The sequence below is a fragment of the Somniosus microcephalus genome, chromosome 5 (assembly GCF_052327205.1).
Source record: "Somniosus microcephalus isolate GS21.2 chromosome 5, FLI_Smic_1.0, whole genome shotgun sequence".
NCBI classification, from domain to species: domain Eukaryota; kingdom Metazoa; phylum Chordata; class Chondrichthyes; order Squaliformes; family Somniosidae; genus Somniosus; species Somniosus microcephalus.
In genome coordinates this window covers 54,253,888-54,271,976 of record NC_140991.1, presented here as the reverse complement: position 1 = coordinate 54,271,976, position 18,089 = coordinate 54,253,888, and the positions used below count along the sequence as shown (strand labels likewise).

At 46.0% G+C, this 18,089-nt stretch overlaps 1 protein-coding gene across 3 annotated transcripts in view; it reads left to right on the top strand.

Moving 5' to 3' along the window:
• ccny (cyclin Y) overlaps positions 1–18,089 on the top strand; it is a 287,181-nt gene that overhangs the window by 124,521 nt on the left and 144,571 nt on the right. The window lies entirely within an intron of this gene.

Below are 18,089 nucleotides of genomic sequence, written 5' to 3'. Positions count from 1 at the left end.
CTTGAAGTCCGGGTGTCATTCTGGTAAACCTACGCTGCACTCCCTCCAAGGCCAATATATCCTTCCTAAGATGTGGGGCTGGATTTTCATTCAGAAGTCGGGAAGGAGGTGGGACTACAACTTTCGGGGTTGTAGTCCCGCCTCCATCGAGATGCGGCCAATCCACGCGATTTTCACTTGATTGACCTTGTGCCCGCCCAGCGGGCTCAGCAGGCCAATTAAGGGCCACCCGGCAACAGGTGACGTCACAGACTGAAATTTCATTTGTCAAGACGTGTTGACAGATGAAATATCAGTGTTTCACAGCTGTTTGAAGCTGTCAAACACTGACAGTCTTACTTCTAACCTGAGTCCTTCTACGCAGACTCGGTTAGAAATCTTGCCGGCACTGAAAGCTGCAGGCTGTCACTTTTGACAGCTCGCAGCCATTCTGCTTTCTGTGCCGGCTGAATGATGGACTCCCGAAGCCTAGAGGAAGGAAGGCTGTAAAGGTAAGTGCAGGTAATTTAAACTTCTTTACACACTTTAGACACACCAAACACACTTACCTTTGCACTCATGCACCCATCACTCACCTGAACACCGACATCTCGACCCCTCCAAGTCCTTCAACCCGACGGCCCGACTCCTCCATCCGGCGTGGTTTGGAGCCGTCGGGAATCCCACACGACAACCTTCAAAATAGGGATTAGGCTAAGAACTGCCTGTTAACTACCTGTTAACAGGCAGTTAATTGGCACTAATCCCTTCCCGCCTCAGGTCGGCGGGTCCCAGTGCGGGGCGGGTACCCGCCTCCTTTGAAACTTACATGGAGGCGGGTTTTGGGCAGGATGGTGCCGGGACCCCCGAATTCGGGATTTTAGCCCCCCGCACGCCTAAAAGCCCGCCTCACGGCACACTGAAAATCGACCCCGTGGTGCCAGGAACTGCTCACAATACTCCAGGTGTGGTCTAACCAGGGTTTTGTATAGCTGTAGCATAACTCCTACCCCCTTGTATTCTAGTCCTCTGGATATAAAGGCCAGCATTCCATTGGCCTTTAGCACTCCATTAAACTTATTCTGCAGGTTTAAAATTAGCGGTAAGAGGGAATCGGGGGTGCGATTGCTCTGAAGCAATGTGGAAGATAAAATATTTAAACTGATTTTTGATTTTAAATGGAGAATAGCTGATGACTGAGAGTGTATTACAACACTGTTACTGATTTGGAGGTTTGGGTGACATCATTAAGTAGGAAACCCATAACTTCTGTCATTTTAAACTGTCCCCTCCATCCCAATACTGTTTCGCAATGTTGAACAAGCTCACAGGATTTCCCCCTGGGGTCTCGAGGGTAGGCGGGGAATGCACTGCATGGTATAGAAACACAGAGACTGGGTTCAACCGAATACGGTTAACACTGGGGACACGCACAGTTCAAACTTTTTCCAACTAGAAACAACAGATTTCTCATTTCCCTCTTTTTATTTCATTTCACAATGAAATCGGTTATAAGGCATTGTAATAGATACAAGTTCAGAACCTGTCAATTTTTTTTGGTTTTAGTCAGTGAAGGCTCCGGGTTTGATGCATGAAGTACTTTTTTTTTTTTTACTGTCCCCTTTCCTTCTCTTGGTGTACTGTAGAAAATCTGTTGGCCTAGAATTTCATTGATGCTCGCCTGTCTTGCAGGCGTAAATTGGGTGCCTAAGCATCCAATAAGGGGGGCAGTGTGTGTGCGCACATTCTGTGCCGGGAGTGTGCAGCTTGCCATATTGGTAAAGGCTCCAGTATAGGCATCCAGGACCCCTGCCTGAAACAGGCGTCAGGCCATTTGCAAATAGAAATAGGGGGCCTAGCCTGTTTGAGGATCTCTTCTTGAAATTAGGCTGCCAAGGTAACCATGCCTACATGTGGTCCTTAAAGGGACTCCTGGAGGCATCCAGCAAAAAGGTAAGTTTTAAAAAAAAAATAATTGCCTGATGTGGAGCAGGAATGCTCTTATGATAGCAAAATACTGCGGATGCTGGATTTCCAGGAATGCTCTTCACAGCTTCGCGGCAGTCCCAATAGACATTTTTTAAATCCTAAAAAAGGCCTCTGCTCAGCACCCTTCCGATCACCTCTGCCCCTGTCCCAATTGGCCTCCTCCTCCTGATTGCTCGCCCGCCCCCATCCCTCCTATAACTTTGTCCTCGTGGAACCAGCGAGCTGCCTCGAGACGCCTGATTGGCGTCCACAACTGGCTGGCAATATGCTGACTAGGCCCGAGGCCCAATTTCAGGTGAGCCTCGGGCCTGCCTCCAGCTTCTGGCGTGCGCTCCTAGCGCGCCACTTATAACAGTCCTGAAAACCGGCCGATAACGAATTTACACGCCATGCTTTCAGTGTGCAACGGTATATTTTATAACAATATTACCTTCACATTTTCTCAGAAAATTCTTCACATTATTGCAATAATTGGGGCCGCCTGACCAAGCAAGCTTGTTCTTTTAATTGTTTTCATCACTTTTTAGTGAATATCAAGTGAGGGATAATGCTGGGGAATGGCCAGTGTCTAACTCAGTGCACCAACCAATCCACTGTTGAAAAAAAAAACTTGCTGATCAGGGATTTGTTGGCAATCCCTGTGACTTTGTGACTAGTTAAATAACCAATTGTAGTATTTAGTAGTTAAATACTGCAAATATTATTTGCATTTTTTGTCATTTAGCAGCCATCTGTAACTCTCATTATTTTCAAAGGAGTGCAAAGAGGGGTGAAGCATCCAAAGGTTTTATCAAGACGAGACCATTAGAAATGGAGGGCTGTAATAAGAAAGGTTCTGAACAACCATCGAAACGAATAGAATTGGGGCTTATTTTCTTCTATGGTGAGAGACTGTAAATAAAACTGCATGTCACGGAAAATCATGAGAGTCGCAGACTTGTCCAAGTAACTTCTGTTTGGATGTAATTTTACATTTTTGCAGTGAGCTTGTGGGAAAGACGACAAGTTTTAGGTAGTTCCTTGTGTCATCAAAAGTTGGCTGTTCTTCTGGAGTTGGACGGTGCGTCTGGTCATCTTGCCTCACTGCACTTGTGACTGCAGCAAAAGGGGGTGTGGCTTCTGTGGGAGAGGTCACTTGGCTCAGTCTTAGGATGTGCTGGCCAAACTTACTACTGTCTGCTTGCAATTTCCGCCAATTAGTTTAGCCAAATGATTTCAAATGAATTTATGCCAGGGAGAATTATGTTGTTTAAAAAAAACCATAAAATATATGTGCTGAAATATAGTATCCCCATTTAGTCTTTTTCTTTAATATCTGTAAAGACTTCTTTTCTGTTTTGCATTTGGTAAACTGTACAGAATTGTTTTATCAAGTTCCATAAAATGTAGAATATTACAGCATTTAGTATAGATGCAAACAATGGGAGGGAATGCTTTGTAGTCCTCAGTGATGTCACTGACCTTCAGTTGATCTACAGGGGGGAATTTTAACCCCAAAGAACGGATGGGTTGGGGTTGGGGGGGGAAGTTCAAGTGTTAAATATCTGAATCCCGAGCAGAACCCGCCCACTTCCGGTTTTAACGGAGGTGGGACAGTGGGGGCGGGCAGCCAACCCGCTCCCAGGAGGCAGGTCGCCCATTTAAATATTATATTGAGGCTGGCTTGCCCCAGATTTAACCACCACTTTTAATTTAACTGTGGCTGGTCGGGTTTGGCGGGCCTCGGGAAACCTGACCGCTAATGGAAGGCGAGGACTGCTGGATCCAGGAGGTAAGAGCCTTTACACTTCCCTCTTGGACCCAGCATCCCTGCCGAACCCATCCCTCCCGCAAGCGGAGACTCCCCCCCCCCCCCCCCCCCCCCATCCACGTGGCCTCCAATTTCCGCCCCCCTTCTCCCCACGATCCCTCCGATTTCTACCCCCCCCCCCCCCCCCGGCCTCTGATCGCCTTCCCGGCCTCCCCCCACTGATGATCTTCAGACCACCCCCGATGTTCTCTGCCTCCCTCTCCCCCAATCAAACTCCGGACCCCCTGATGTTCTCTGTCACCCCTCTCCGATCAGACTCCGACCCCCCGATGGTCGAGTCCGGCCCCCGACCACCCCTGGCCCTCACTCTATCCCTCCCTCCCCCCCATCTCTCTGCGGCCTAGTGCCGCAGGCCTACCCGTCCGCAGCTGTGGCTGTGGGTGGGAAACAGAGGTTTCAAAAGCAAATCCGGCCCTGCCGTTAAATTCGGCAGGTCCTGCGGGAAACCCATTCTTCCAGGTTTCCCGACCGCTTCTGAGCCCCCCTACTCCCAACCCGCCTCCCAATTAAAATTCTGGCCATAGTCTCATTCACCACCATCCACCCCTGCCCCATTAGAACAATCTATACTTTAGGGATAAAATACTTTTGTGAACTACCAGCTAAATGGAAATAACTTTTCTTATTTAAACATTTTCTTTGAATGCTTCCCCGATGACTCAGTTGGTGAATAGCTGGAAGGTAGCGGTTTGATTCCCGGCCTGAGATACAGCTGGGTAGTAGTTGGGTGCTATAATTGGTTTCAGTGCCTCTGGGTTCAGGAGGGGAAGTTGACGAGTTCCTTGCTCTTTGAGTGCTTTCCAGCACCCCCGTACTTGACACTGGATGAAGACATCATTAGGCTTGGCTTGGCAGGATGCTGCTGCAGACAAATAATCTGTCAAGTCTCACTGTCAAGGCTCACACGTGAATAATGACCTCTTGACTGAGGAACCTTAAGGCTCCCAGTACCTCTGGAACTGTAGCTGAGCGAGGTGATGAGGGAGAGGATATAGTTCTCCTTTTCAGTTTTCCCATGAAAATGTAACCACTTGAAAGTCAATTGTTCATACTCCTTTTTGTTTAGTGAGCTTATATTAAAATACACATCAATCAAGTATCATTGTTAGTCCTAATTTATACATCCTTTTCATTCTGTATCACATGCAGAGCTGATTACGTTTAGCTGAAATCTTGAATAAAGTTATGATTTTATTTACTATGACAAAGGGAAATTCTCTGGTTATAGTGTGTTGTTGCAGTAGGATGTTAGTTTATTCCCTTTGTACTGAGCTAATTTATATATTCCAGGGAGATGAAAGCACAGGTCAGCTACTTCTCTACAACAACAACTTGCATTTATAGAATACCTTTAATGTAGTAAAACGTTCACAGGAGTGTAATCAAACAAAGTTTGACACTGAATCACATAAGGAGATATTGGGACAGATGGTCAAAAGCTTGGACAAAGAGGTAGGTTTTAAGGAGTGTCTTAATGGAGGAGAAAAGGGCGGAAAGGTTGAGGGAGGGAATTCCAGCGCTTGGGGCGTAAGCATAGCTGCCTATGGTGCAGCGATGAAAATTGGGGAAGCACAAGAGGCCAGAGTTGGAGGAGAGCTGAGATCTTGGAGGGTTGTAGGGCTGGAGGAGGTTACAGAGATGGGGAGGAGCGAGGCCATGGAGAGATTTGAAAACAAGAACATAACATAAGACGTAGGAGCAGGAGTAGGTCATTTGACCCCTCGAGCCTGCTCCGCCATTCAATAAGATCATGGCTGATCTGATCTTGGCCTCAACTCCACTTCCCTGCCCGCTCCCCATAACCCTTGACTCCCTTACCTTTCAAAAATCTGTCTATCTCCACCTTAAATATATTCAATGACCCAGCCTCCACAGCTCTCTGGGGAAGAGAATTCCCAAGATTCACGACCCACTGAGAGAAGAAATTCCCCCTCATTTCCGTTTTAAAAGGGTGCCCCTTTTATTCTGAAATTATGCCCCCTAGTTCTAGATTCCCCCACGAGGGGAAACATCCTCTCTGCATCTACCCTGTCAAGCCCCTTCAGAATCTTATGTTTCAATAAGATCCCCTCTCATTCTTCTAAACTCCAACGAGTGTAGGCCCAACCTGCTCAACCTTTCTTCATAAGACAACCCTTTCATCTCCGGAATCAACCCAGTGAACCTTCTCTGAACTGTCTCCCCTCCAATGCAAGTATATCCTTCCTTAAATAAGGAGACCAAAACTGTAACAAGGATGAGAATTTGAAAAATGAGGCGTTGCCGATCCGGGAGCCAATGTAGGTCAGCAAGCACAGGGTGATGAGTGAATGGGGTGGTGCATGATAGGATATGGGCAGCAGAGTTTTGGATGAGTTCAACTTTACAGAGGGTGCAAGGTCGGCGGCCAGCCAGGAGAGAATTGGAATAATAGTCTCGAGGTAAGGAAGGCATGGATGAGGGTTTCAGCAGCAGATGATCTGAGGCTGTGTGGCGGGGGAGGCGAGCAATGTTACGGAGGTGGAAGTGGGCGGTCTTGATGATGATGATATGAGGCCAGAATCTCATCTCGGGGTCAAATAAGATGGCAAGATTGTGAACGGTCTGGTTCAGCCTCAGACAATGGCCAGGGAGAGGGACGGAGTTGGTGGCTCGGGAATGGAGTTTGTGGTGGGGACCGAAAACAGTAGCTTCGGTTTTCCCAATATTTAAATCGAGGAAATTTCTGCTTATCCAATACTGGATTTCAGACGAGGAGTGTGACAAATCAGAGCTAGTGGAGGGGCCGAGAGCGGTATTGTGTAGGGAGGGAGAGTGGTGGCGATTTGGGGGCAGGTATTGCAACCTTTTTTCATTGGAGAATATGTTGTAACTAGCTGAAAAAAATGCTGAAACATTGAGTTACTTTTAACATCATAAATCAGCAGGACATTTTACAGGATAGAGCCAGAATCACACTCACATTTTATTTCAGATTTTTTCCATTAAACTGGCTTTCTTGTGAGCAAGCTGGTATCTGAAGGAAATGTTAAGAACAGAAGAAAATTCAAGAATAAGAAAAGGCCCATTCGATCCATAGAAGCTCTTCCCTCTAACAGATCTTCATCATTCTTTGATGGGTATAGGAGTGGCAGGCTGGTAAAGTTCAAATTGGGACGGGACAATCCTGCATTGTGAAGGATGCATATTATACTTAAGCTGAGGAGTGCTTGATGGCGTTGCTGGGTGCAGATCTTAGCATTAATAATTGCAGGTAGATAGATTTATTTGAAGAAGGCTGTTTTGATCCATTTAATCTCATCCTTCCAGAACAGTAACTCTAGCCTACAGTTGTTTAATGTGCACCAGACAGGAGAGGGAGATCTGTTTAATGCCTGAAGTGGAGCTTTGACAATGCCGCCCTCCCACAGCACTACACTAAGCCTAGATAATACAGTATGGAGCTCAAAGCTGTAACCTTTTAACCCGGAGGCAGCCAAGTGAACTAAGCTGACGCTGCAGTCCTGGATCGCCTAAGGTAGTACCGCCACCATCTCTCATAGACTGCTCTGTTTCCCTGGGTGGTTGCCAGATCCTTTTTTTAAATTGACTCCCCATCCGTCTCACTCTTTCACTTACTCTCTCGAACTTTACTTTTTCTTCCCCCCACCCAGCTTTGGTTCCTCAGCTTTAAATACCAATTTTGGCAACACCTAATTACTACTTTGTAATTTTACCTCATCTTTTCATTTACACTGGTTGGTACTTCAACTTGGTTTTTCAATTTGAACAGAAAGGTGCAAAGTGGAAGAAGGTGGATTGTTAACCAGCATGATCACCCTTTTCTTTTCCAGTGATAAACCCAGATTGCTGCTCGTCTTTTTATTGGCAAAAGACATTTGAATTATTGCAGCAGCAAGCACAAAACAGCTTAGGATAGCTTGAAGAGTTTAGCACGACATTTATATGGACTTGACTTCATCGGAGTTGATGAATAGTGAGGTGCTAAATTGACCCCATTTATATTGCACAAGCTAATCTGTTGGTTGTTGGCCAAGATGGTCCTGGTCAAAGTCACAAACAGCATCCTGTAGGACTGTGCCCATGATGTGTTATTCATTCTTGTCCTTCTCAACCTCAGCAGTGTTTGATGTGGTGGAATACACCCTTCTCCCCCATCACCTCACCTCCTTTGTCCAACTGCCCATGCAGTTATATTTCTATTTATCCGCACACAGCCAGTGCATCTTCAGCAATGGTTTCCCAACTCTGTATTGCCATCTCTGGAGGCCCCCAAGGTTCTATCCTTCACCTCCTTCTAGTTATCTGGAGGCTCGGGCTCATCTTCGACACGTATACTAATGATATCAATCTCTGCCCCGCCAACACCTCTCTCGACCCTATGACCACTTCCGTTCTGTCAGACTGCATGTCTGACCTCGAGTCATGGATTACTTCCTCCAACTTATCAGGAATACCAAAGCCATCATTTTCAGCCCTCAGCATAAACTCTGAGGGCCACTGATTCTGTTCTGCCCCCTGGCCACTCACTCAGACCGAACCAAACCATACAAAACCATGGCATTTTGTTCCATCTTGCATATAGTTTTCAAATCCCTCCATGCCCCTCCCTATCTCTGTAATCTCCTCCAGCCCGACAACTCTCCGAGATATCTGTACTACTCCAATTCTGGCCTCTTGAGCATCCCCGATTTTAATCGCTCCACCATTGGTGGCCGTGCCTTCAGCTGCCAAGGCCCGGAGCTCTGGAATTCCCTCTCTACCTCTCTCTCCTCCTTTAAGATGCTCTTTAAAACCTGCCTCTTTCATCTGCCCTAATAGCTCCTTATGTGGCTCGGTGTCAAATTTTGTTTGATAATGTTCCTGTGAAACGCCTTGGGACGTTTTATTATGTTAAAGGCACTATGTAAATACAAGTTGTTACTGTCGTTTTAAATCTCTCATCCTATCCATCATCCAGACTGCTCATTTCCACCTTCTCCATCATTATCCAGGCTTTTGTCACTTGTAAATTTGATCGTTCCAATGCCCTCCTTTCTGGCCTCCCATGCCCCATCTTCCAAAGCGCTCAACTTGTTCAAAATGTTGTCGCCAGTATCTTGCTCTACTTGCTCATCACCCCTATCCTTGCTGGCCTACAATGACTCCCTGTCCCCAGTGTACTAAATTTAAACTCCGTGTCTTCTCTCTTCAGATTCTTCCATGGTCTTGCCCCACCCTATTTCTGTAACACCCTCCATCCTAGTATCTCCCTCATCTGCATCTTTGGTCCTCTCCTCCAGCCCTCCCTGGCCTATTCGGTGGCACAGCTTTCAGCTGCTTCAGCCCCACTGTCTGAAATTCACTCCCTAAACCCCTTCACCTCTTCACTTCTCTTCGCCTTTAAAAGCTTTCTCAAACCCTGTCTTTTTGACTGGGCTCTCCTAAACTCTCCCTCCATGGCTTGGAGCCTGTTCCCCCTAGCAACTTCCATTTGTGAAGCACATTTGGATATTTTTTAATGTTAAGGGTGCTATATAAATGTAAGTTGTTATTGTTAGGTGTGAGATCGGTGGTTTAATCTGCTGAATTCATGTACATTATAAACTGCAAAAATTGTAAACTTAAATGAGAATTAATGGCATTCAAAAGCTGATCAGATCATAAATTGTCCAGTCTTATCCCCAAAATCTAACTGCAATAGGATCACAAAACTGCTTAGATCAAGCATTGCTGGGGCAGAATCAACGATCAAAAACAATGTGATTTTCTCAGATTTAATGCTTATTTCCTCCTCTCCTCTCCTAAGGTTATTGTCTTGTTCCTAGATTACAGTTCCATGGATGAATCTGGTAACTTGGCCGATTGTCCATTCAGGTGTGAGTGTAAACAGATTATTTGACTACTGGGGTGCTGCTGCTGAGCCTGATCCCATCCTCACCACCTGCATCTGGCTTATCCCAGTACAAGGTTGTGAGGCTTGTTGTGGTCTCCATGGTATGAGTTTTGAGTGAGTCTGATGTATGATTTTTATTCATATAAAGACTTTGTGCTTGACTGCTTGTATTTGATTCATCATTCCTTTTTAGACTTGAGGGGCTCAATCTTCAGAAAGTTGTCCCAGTAACACTCTTTTGGGATATAAAAGTGAGAGTTTTGTTTGAATAAAATGCAATTGGGGTTGTTTGAATAAAGGGCATTAGTTGGAAGATCTCAGAACAGCAGAGAGGCTGTTTGAAAGACCTCAGAAGAAACCGGTTTATATTCCTGAAAGTTAGAGAAACACTTGTGTGTTTTTAAAAGTAATTTAGAAAATATTAGATTAGTGCATAGAGTTGTCATCTATTTTATTGTTTTGTCCATTTGAGGCATTAGGTAAAAGACTTCCTAGTGAAAATATATAAGCCTTATATGACTATTTAATGATTCACTTCATATTAGTTATGTACTACATTTGCTTTGTGTTTTAAATGTTAAAGATAAAGGCCTAGAAATTCGGTATAGCTGCGTTTGGGGTGCTAGTCCTGGCGATGCGCAAAGTTTAGCACCAGGCGCAATTTAGCGCCACCTAGCGCGATATTTGGTTGCAGCGTCCCTAAAGGTGATTGTGGCACTAAATCAGGCGCTGCACGCTACTCTTAAGGCGCTAACCCGGCGGCGCAACCCAATTTCGCGACGGCGGGGTGCAGTGAGGGTGCTGTCAATAATCACTTTCCCTGAGACACAGTGGCGCCGGCCAGCTCTTAAAGGGGCAGGTCAATTGGCATCACCAGACACACTCACTGCCTTGTAGGCCTTCAAAGCGGTGGGAGCCTACCTGTGGCGCACCAGCCTAGCGAGACGTGGAAAGGGTGAGGCAGAGGGCGGAACGCCTCACTGATGGGGCATTGGATGCTTTGGTTGGCGCAGTGGAATCAAGGCCAAGGAAGATGGTCGGAATGTGATTTATGTTTTGGACAGTCTCCCGGGTGTGAGAGGCAGTTATGTGTCAGTGTATTAGTTTTGCTTTCTGTTGCCATAGCTTTCTCATGTTTGAAGGAACCACATTTTGTGTAATGAAACACTTTCTTCATTTACAATGGCCATGCCTGCTATTTACATGCATCTTGCCCTTCACAGGCTTGGGGGTATCAGACCGGTTCCATTCCTGTTCTTGGAATGGCAGCAAGCATTCCGTGAGAGGGGTCTAGAAGCTACTTCTGATCAGCCTCTGACGCGCAGCCTGAGAAGAGCCGCTCGCGTAGAAGTTCAGGCCAGCAGCCATCTTCTCAGCCGCCGACAGAGATGTCCTGCACCTTATCTGAGGCTGCAGATCTGGCTGAAGCAGCTGGCACAGCTCAGTCACCACCTCCTTTCTAAATCACAGCCTTCTGACACACTGCTCCTCCGGCATGTTCATGTAGGAAAACTGCTGTCGGATAACCTTGCCAGCGTAAGGTCTGCTGTGGCGACGTCTGTTGGCCCTCCTCCGTCTGACCATGCTCGCCCCCCTCTCCCAGCGTCTCAGTGCCCTTTCCAGATGATTCAGCAGCAGGACGTTCCCCTCCAATGCAGCCCCCATAATAAGTGCCCACAGGAAGGTTCCCCGTTGTCAAGGCTCACCAACAGCAAGGTGATGGTCAGAAGGCTGAAGATCGTCTGCCTGCGCTGGCTCAGTGGTCAAATGGCTCTGTGTGCAGCTCAGCAACTCTTTATAGCTCTCGAGGGAGTTGTGATCCAAAAATGGCTGCCGCTTTTAAACCACACCAGTCCCCTTTAAATAACGCTCCTCCAGTCCGAGAGTGACTTGGTAAGGCCCAGGTAAGCTGTCACTATTAGCGCCAGGCGCTACGGAGGGGGGCGCCACTGAATTTCCAGTCCGGGGCACCCAAAAGGCGTTGCACACTCAAATGACATCATAATCAGCCTACGCCCATGAGCGGGCGCTAAGATTTAGCGCCGGCGCTAAATGCATGCTCAATATGGGGCGAGGCGCTAAGCGCCTTGCGCCCGCCCGGAAATTGGCTAGCGCCCCACTTCTTGGCCTCTTTAGGCGTTAATCGGTGGTGCAACCAACCGAATTTCTCCCCCAAAGCCTATAGTAATACTCTTATCAATTTTGAATACTGAAGTGAAATTTTATGGAACCGTATAATAGCCCAGTACCTTACGGGAATTAACAACGGGCTTTGCTCGTCGTGCCACCAAAAGCTTACCTAGGTAAGGTAAGGATGGATACTCTGAGGTTTGGGGAGTCACTAATGAGAGTGATTTAAGAAAAGAGAGCTGTAATGATTTAGGGTAAGAGGTTTAAAAAGACCTAAAATGTAACCAGCACAAACCTTGGTTGATATTTTTATATATGTTTGTCACTCCCCAGCACAAAGATGCTAAGTTCGACTGTCATTGTAGCAGCAATCAGCTAATGCCTTCCTGGTCTGCACAATCTCTCTGTACGTTGTTGGTGCTAAATATGCTGCAGAAGCAGGTGTTCATGATTAAATTGGCGAATGAATGAAGCCGAAGAGCTGTGCTTCACTAGAATAACAATAGCGCTCTGTAAGTGCAGAAGGTATGGAAATTATTTTCCCCAATTTGCTTTGAAAATCCAGTTTATTCTCAGCTTGGGGTGGGCGATGATTGAAGAGCACTGCTCGCCAGCCCATTCACTGAAAACAAGCTGCTGCTTATTTTCGTCTTACGGGCCGACATTTGAACTCTTGGGATGTCATTGGCGAGGAATGTGGCACTTGGGACACTTTTCCACTTTTGTCAGCCAAGGTCCACATCAAGTATCAAAGAATCCAGGTCAAACGCAGTACAAATAAAGTGCAACTTAACTCTGTCTGCATTGTGTTAACAACCCCCTCGAACCTAAACATTAAGGGATTATATTATATTGTAATATACTATTATATCAGTGTAACACTTCCTTTCCTTGTGCCCTCTCGGCGACTACTGATCATGGTTGACTTATGTGACGTTTGTGTTGTGGATTTCTGTCCACCGAATGGCCAAAACAGATTTAATTTTCAAACGTAACAGCCTGGAGAGAAAGAGGAGAGAGTTCTGTTCTGTCAATGTCAATTGAATTGAAATCCAAACCTAGAGGTACAATAATAATGTTCTGGACGACCGTGTCATCCAGTCTCCAAAGCAGGCTGGCTTTTCATGGGAAACAGTTGTGATGGTTTCTGTGCCAAATGCTGGAAAACCTGCTGAAATGCAATCCTGTGCTGCTCATTTTCAGATCTGTAACCTAGGAGTTCCCAAGAGGGTTTTATTACCCACAGCACTGCACTGTTCTGAAGAGGAATTTTTAAATGGTTTTAGTCATGTGTGCTCACTGCTGTCCGCTGAGCACAAGCCCTCCATTCTCAGTTTAGAATGAAAAACATTCTTGTATGTCTACAATTTGATATCAGGAGTTTGCTTGGTGGTTAAGTCTTTAGCCTCGGTAGAAAACCTTCCCCTACAAATAAGTAGTCTTTGTATTGAAACAAGTATCTAGTGAAGACAGAAGTTTTAGGATTTAAAAAAAAAATCACTTGTATTATATAACTTACAGAATTGCACAAAGAAATATTTGAGTGATCCCAATTTCTTAGGGCGGGGTGGTGCAGTGTCTGCAAAGGAGCCAGTCCAGACATTGTACTTGTGTTATCTTTATGTGTGCTGTAGGAGCTAATGGCAGCCAAATACAGTAGGTGAGAGAATGACGTAGGATTTACAGCACAGAAACCGGCCATTCAGCCCAACTGGTCTATGCTGGTGTTTATGCTCCACGCGAGCCTCCTCCCACCCTACTTCATCTCACCCTATCTGCATATCCTTCTATTCCCACATTACAACAGTGACTGCACTTCTGAAAGTACGTCGTTGGCTGTAAAGCACTTTGGGACATCTGGTGGTCGTGAAAGGCGCTATAGAAATGCAAGTCTTTCTTTCCTCCCTCATGTACTTATCTAGCTTCCCCTTAAAGGGAATCTATGCTATTCGCCTCAACTACTCCAAGTGGTAGCATGTTCCACATTCTAACCACTCTCTGGGTGAAGAAGACCTTGGGTAAATCACCGTGTGAAAAAGGGTAGACAGCAAGACTTATTTCAGTTACAACTCAGTACCTGAGCACTGTTCATATGACTATGGAGTTAGAAAAAGAGATCTACATTTTTCTAGTTTATAGTCTTGCTTTTATTTTGGTGGTCAGGAAGGATTGGTAGTATGGATTATTATTATGGTTTGCACTGCTTTAACCAGGTGCTTAAAATGTAATATTAAACCCAGAGCGCATTAATCTAAGCTGACACATGAGTGCGGTACTGAAGCAGTTATCCATTTTTGGAGGTATCGTCCTTTGGATGAGATGTTAACCTGTGGCCCCATCTGCCTGTTCAGGTGGACATAAAAGATTCCATGGCACTATCTGAAGACGAGCAGGGAGCTCTCCCAGTATCCTGTCCGAAGCCTATCCCTCCGCCAACACCACCAAAAACGGGTCATTCATCAGTTTGTGGGACCTTGCTGTACGCAAATTGGCAGTCTTGTCTGCCTACATTACAACAGTGACTACACTTCAAAAATAATTCATAGTCTGTGATGGACTTTGGGACAACCTGAAGAAGCAAAAAGCGCTATTTTAATGCAAATTGTTTCTTTAAGTGGTGTCATTAAAGCTGAGGACACTATACATTTATTTATTCTCTAAGACTAATTTCAGAAGATTTGATGAAGCACTCTTAGGGGACCTTTTACTTTCACGATTCTGTTGCAAGCTCCTCCTGTGAATTTTTTATATATTTAAAATTATTTTCTTGTCAACTTTTACTCTTTATATATTGCCATGAGGTTTGGAGGAGAAGCAGTAAGTGAGAGCACTCTTTGTACTTGAAAAATTATGATAATTATAAGGCTCTATTTAATGCTTGCTTTATTGGCAAATGTTAAGTTTCTAAAATGAGAAGTACATTTTTAAAAATCTTATTTTCTTTTCATTGGCCCGGTATTTGCGGTCAGCGGTGATGGAACGGTGCTCACCGTTCACTAGGCTTTTAGCTGTCCACAAACATTTTGTGGGCTTTTGAGCGCTGAATTAGGTGCCCGATGCTGTCATTGGGCGTCTGATCCAGCGTGGCGCCTTCTACAGGGGATCTGTGGCATGTGTGAGCAGCAGCATGTCTCTTCAACCAATCAGATTGAAGCAACCTCACTGAGACACGCAGGGCGCGATCTTGCCAGCCCTAGGGAGGCGGGACTGCTGGGAAAATGGCAGAATTTGGGGGCGGGAAGGGTTTAAAGCCAATTAATGGCCAGTTAACAGGCAGAAAATAGGCTTATCACCATTTTGCACCTCCACGGTAGAGATGACAGATGGCCGTTGCATTCTCCAATGCAACAACCATCTCATTTCTGCAAAAGAAAGAGGTTTGCAAGACCTCATCAAACCACAGAGAATGTCACAGAGCTGTCAAATGATGACTGTAGTGTATGTGCCGTTAAGAGCCCCAGGTGTGCTGTAATGCCGGTAATGGCCACTCGGGCTATATAAGCCTGTATATTGTGTATATCCGTTAGAACCCCCCCCCAGACTTTGCTTAGTAAACACCTATGAACTAACTCCTGTCTTCAGTGTCTTTATCAACACACGGACACTACAGTGGCGACGAAGTGGAAACGGACTTACCTGCAATTCGGCAGCACCTCAAGGACATCGATTCCTCGGGCGTCCAGAAGACTCAAGAAAGTGAGAGAAGCTGTGGTTTCACCAGCTGGCCAAGCTGGTGGCAGGTACTGCGCTAATCCTTCCTGGGCGTCAGGCTGGGGCTCCAGTGGCTGGCTCTACAGCTGAGACAGGCAGCGAAATCAGAGGCAAGCAATAACGGACTGGGAGGGAGCACTCGGGAGACGGCTGGCGCGGCAAGCAGGTCAGCGTTCAGACCTGCAGAGAAAGTCCGGCGGGAACGAGTCTCCAACTGTAAACAAATAAAATTAAAAAAAAAAAAACAAAGAACGGAAACCGCGGGAAACAGCGTTGTCATCGGCAGCAGCGACGGGAAAGCGCGGGAAGCGCCATATCTTTGCTGCTGAAAAGAAAGAAAAGCGCGGGAAGCGCCATATCTTTTCTGAAATGCCTAAGTCTGGCAATATTGATGCTTTTGCTAGCGAAATAGAGGATTGGACCACATACGTGGAAAGAGTAGAGGTATATTGCACTGCAAATGGAATAGAAGATGAAAAAAAAGCTTCAGTACTGCTGAACCTAATGGGCGCAAAGGCATACGGGCTGTTACAAAATTTAATCACTCCAGCCAAACCAAAGGACAAGAATTTTAAAGAAATTGTTGATACCCTACAGGAGCACTTAAAGCCAACACCGCTGCTGATAGCGGAACGATTCAAATTCTTCAAGAGAAATCAACACAAGAATGAAAGTAACGCTGATTACATAACCGAATTAAGAAAGCTATCAAAGTACTGCCAATTCGGGGCAGGACTAGCAGATTATCTTCGAGACAAATTCGTTTGCGGTCTCTTAAGTGAAGGAACACAAAAAAGGCTGCTTTCTGAAAAAGATTTAACATTGGACAAAGCTTTCAGTATGGCTGTATCATACAAAGCAGCAGCAAGAGGAGCTGCAGAGATACAACAAAAGACACAGGACCTCGGCACCCATGAAATGACACAGGGTTTCGAAAGATGTTATCGCTGCGGCAGATCCACCCATAACCAGAAGGACTGCTGGTTCAAGGACAAAGCATGCAGGAAATGCGGAAAGATTGGGCACATTGCACGGGTATGCCGATCTGGACAAAATAAATCCAGACAGAAAAAAAAAAATCAGTAAAGGAAAGTACAGGAAGGTACAAATGATGACGAACAGTAGCTCCGAAGACCAGAAGAGCGATAGCGACTCCGAAAACAAGAGACTAAGCTGTCTCAAATTACATAATGTACTTGCCAAAGATGATTACCAAACCATTTGGGTTACCCTCACGATAGCAGGGTCCCCTGTTAAAATGGAGCTAGATACAGGATCAGCTCTAACCGTAATAAATCGACGGGATTACGAGAGGCTATTTTCGCATATACAGGTAGACTATCCTTTATCCGAAAACCTCGGGACCAGCCGTGTTTCGGTTTTCGGAAAATTTCGGATTTCGGAAGGTATTTTATAAGACTGGGAAATTTGTCGGCGGGGGGGTCCGCGGGGGGGTCGGGGGGGGGGGGGTCCGCGGGGGTGTCGGCGGGAGTCGGGGTCCGCGGGGGGTCGGCGGGGGTCGGGGTCGGCGGGGGGGGTCCGCGGGGGGTCGGCGGCGGGGGTCGGGGTCGTGCGCACGACTTACGCTGACCCTCTGCTCAGCGTAAGTCGTGCACCACTCTGGTCATGTCGTGCGCACGACTTACGCTGAACGAAAAAACCTTCGGTTTTTAGAGGGTTTTCGGAAGTTCGGATAAAAGGTAGTCTACCTGTACCTCTAAAAGACACATCCATTATCTTAAAAACATATACGGGGCGGAAAGTATACCCCAAAGGAAAAATAAGGGTGCCTGTTGTATACAACGGCAAAGAAATACAAAAGTTGTATTTATACATTCTACAATATGGTGGTCCACCGTTGTTGGGACGTGAATGGATCAGGAAGATACGTTTAGACTGGCACTCCATTCAGGCACTGACGGTGACCAGTAAGAAAAAAAACAATGATGACATCATACCTGAACGATTAAAAGACATCTTGGCCAACGCCAAAGAAGTGTTTCAAGAGAAACTAGGAACCTTGAAAGGCATCACCACCTCAATAAAAGTGGAAGATGCAGCAATTCCCAAATTTTTAAAGGCAAGACCGGTGCCATACGCAATTCGTCCAGCAGTCGAGGCAGAGCTGGAGAATTTGGAAAAGGCAGGCGTATTATCCAAAATAGATTGGAGCGAGTGGGCAACACCCATCGTTCCAGTCATGAAAAAAGCATTGAATAATGATAAATCTGAAGAACAGAGAAAAATTCGCATCTGTGGAGACTTCAAGGTGACTGTAAACCCGGTCCTTCACACAGTACAGTATCCTCTTCCGAGGATAGAAGATATTTTCGCCTCACTATCCGGAGGGAAACGTTTCACCAAAATTGACTTGGCACAGGCATATCTACAGATGGAGGTTGAGGAGGCCTCTAAAAAGTATCTCACGATAAACACACACAAAGGCCTGTACCAGTACAATCGACTGGTTTTTGGAGTAGCATCAGCTCCAGCTATCTGGCAAAGAGCTATGGAGCAAGTCCTGCAAGGGATTCCGGGGACTCAATGCTACCTAGACGACATCCTTGTAACAGGAGAAAACGACAACGAGCACCTTGCCAATTTGGAGCAGGTGCT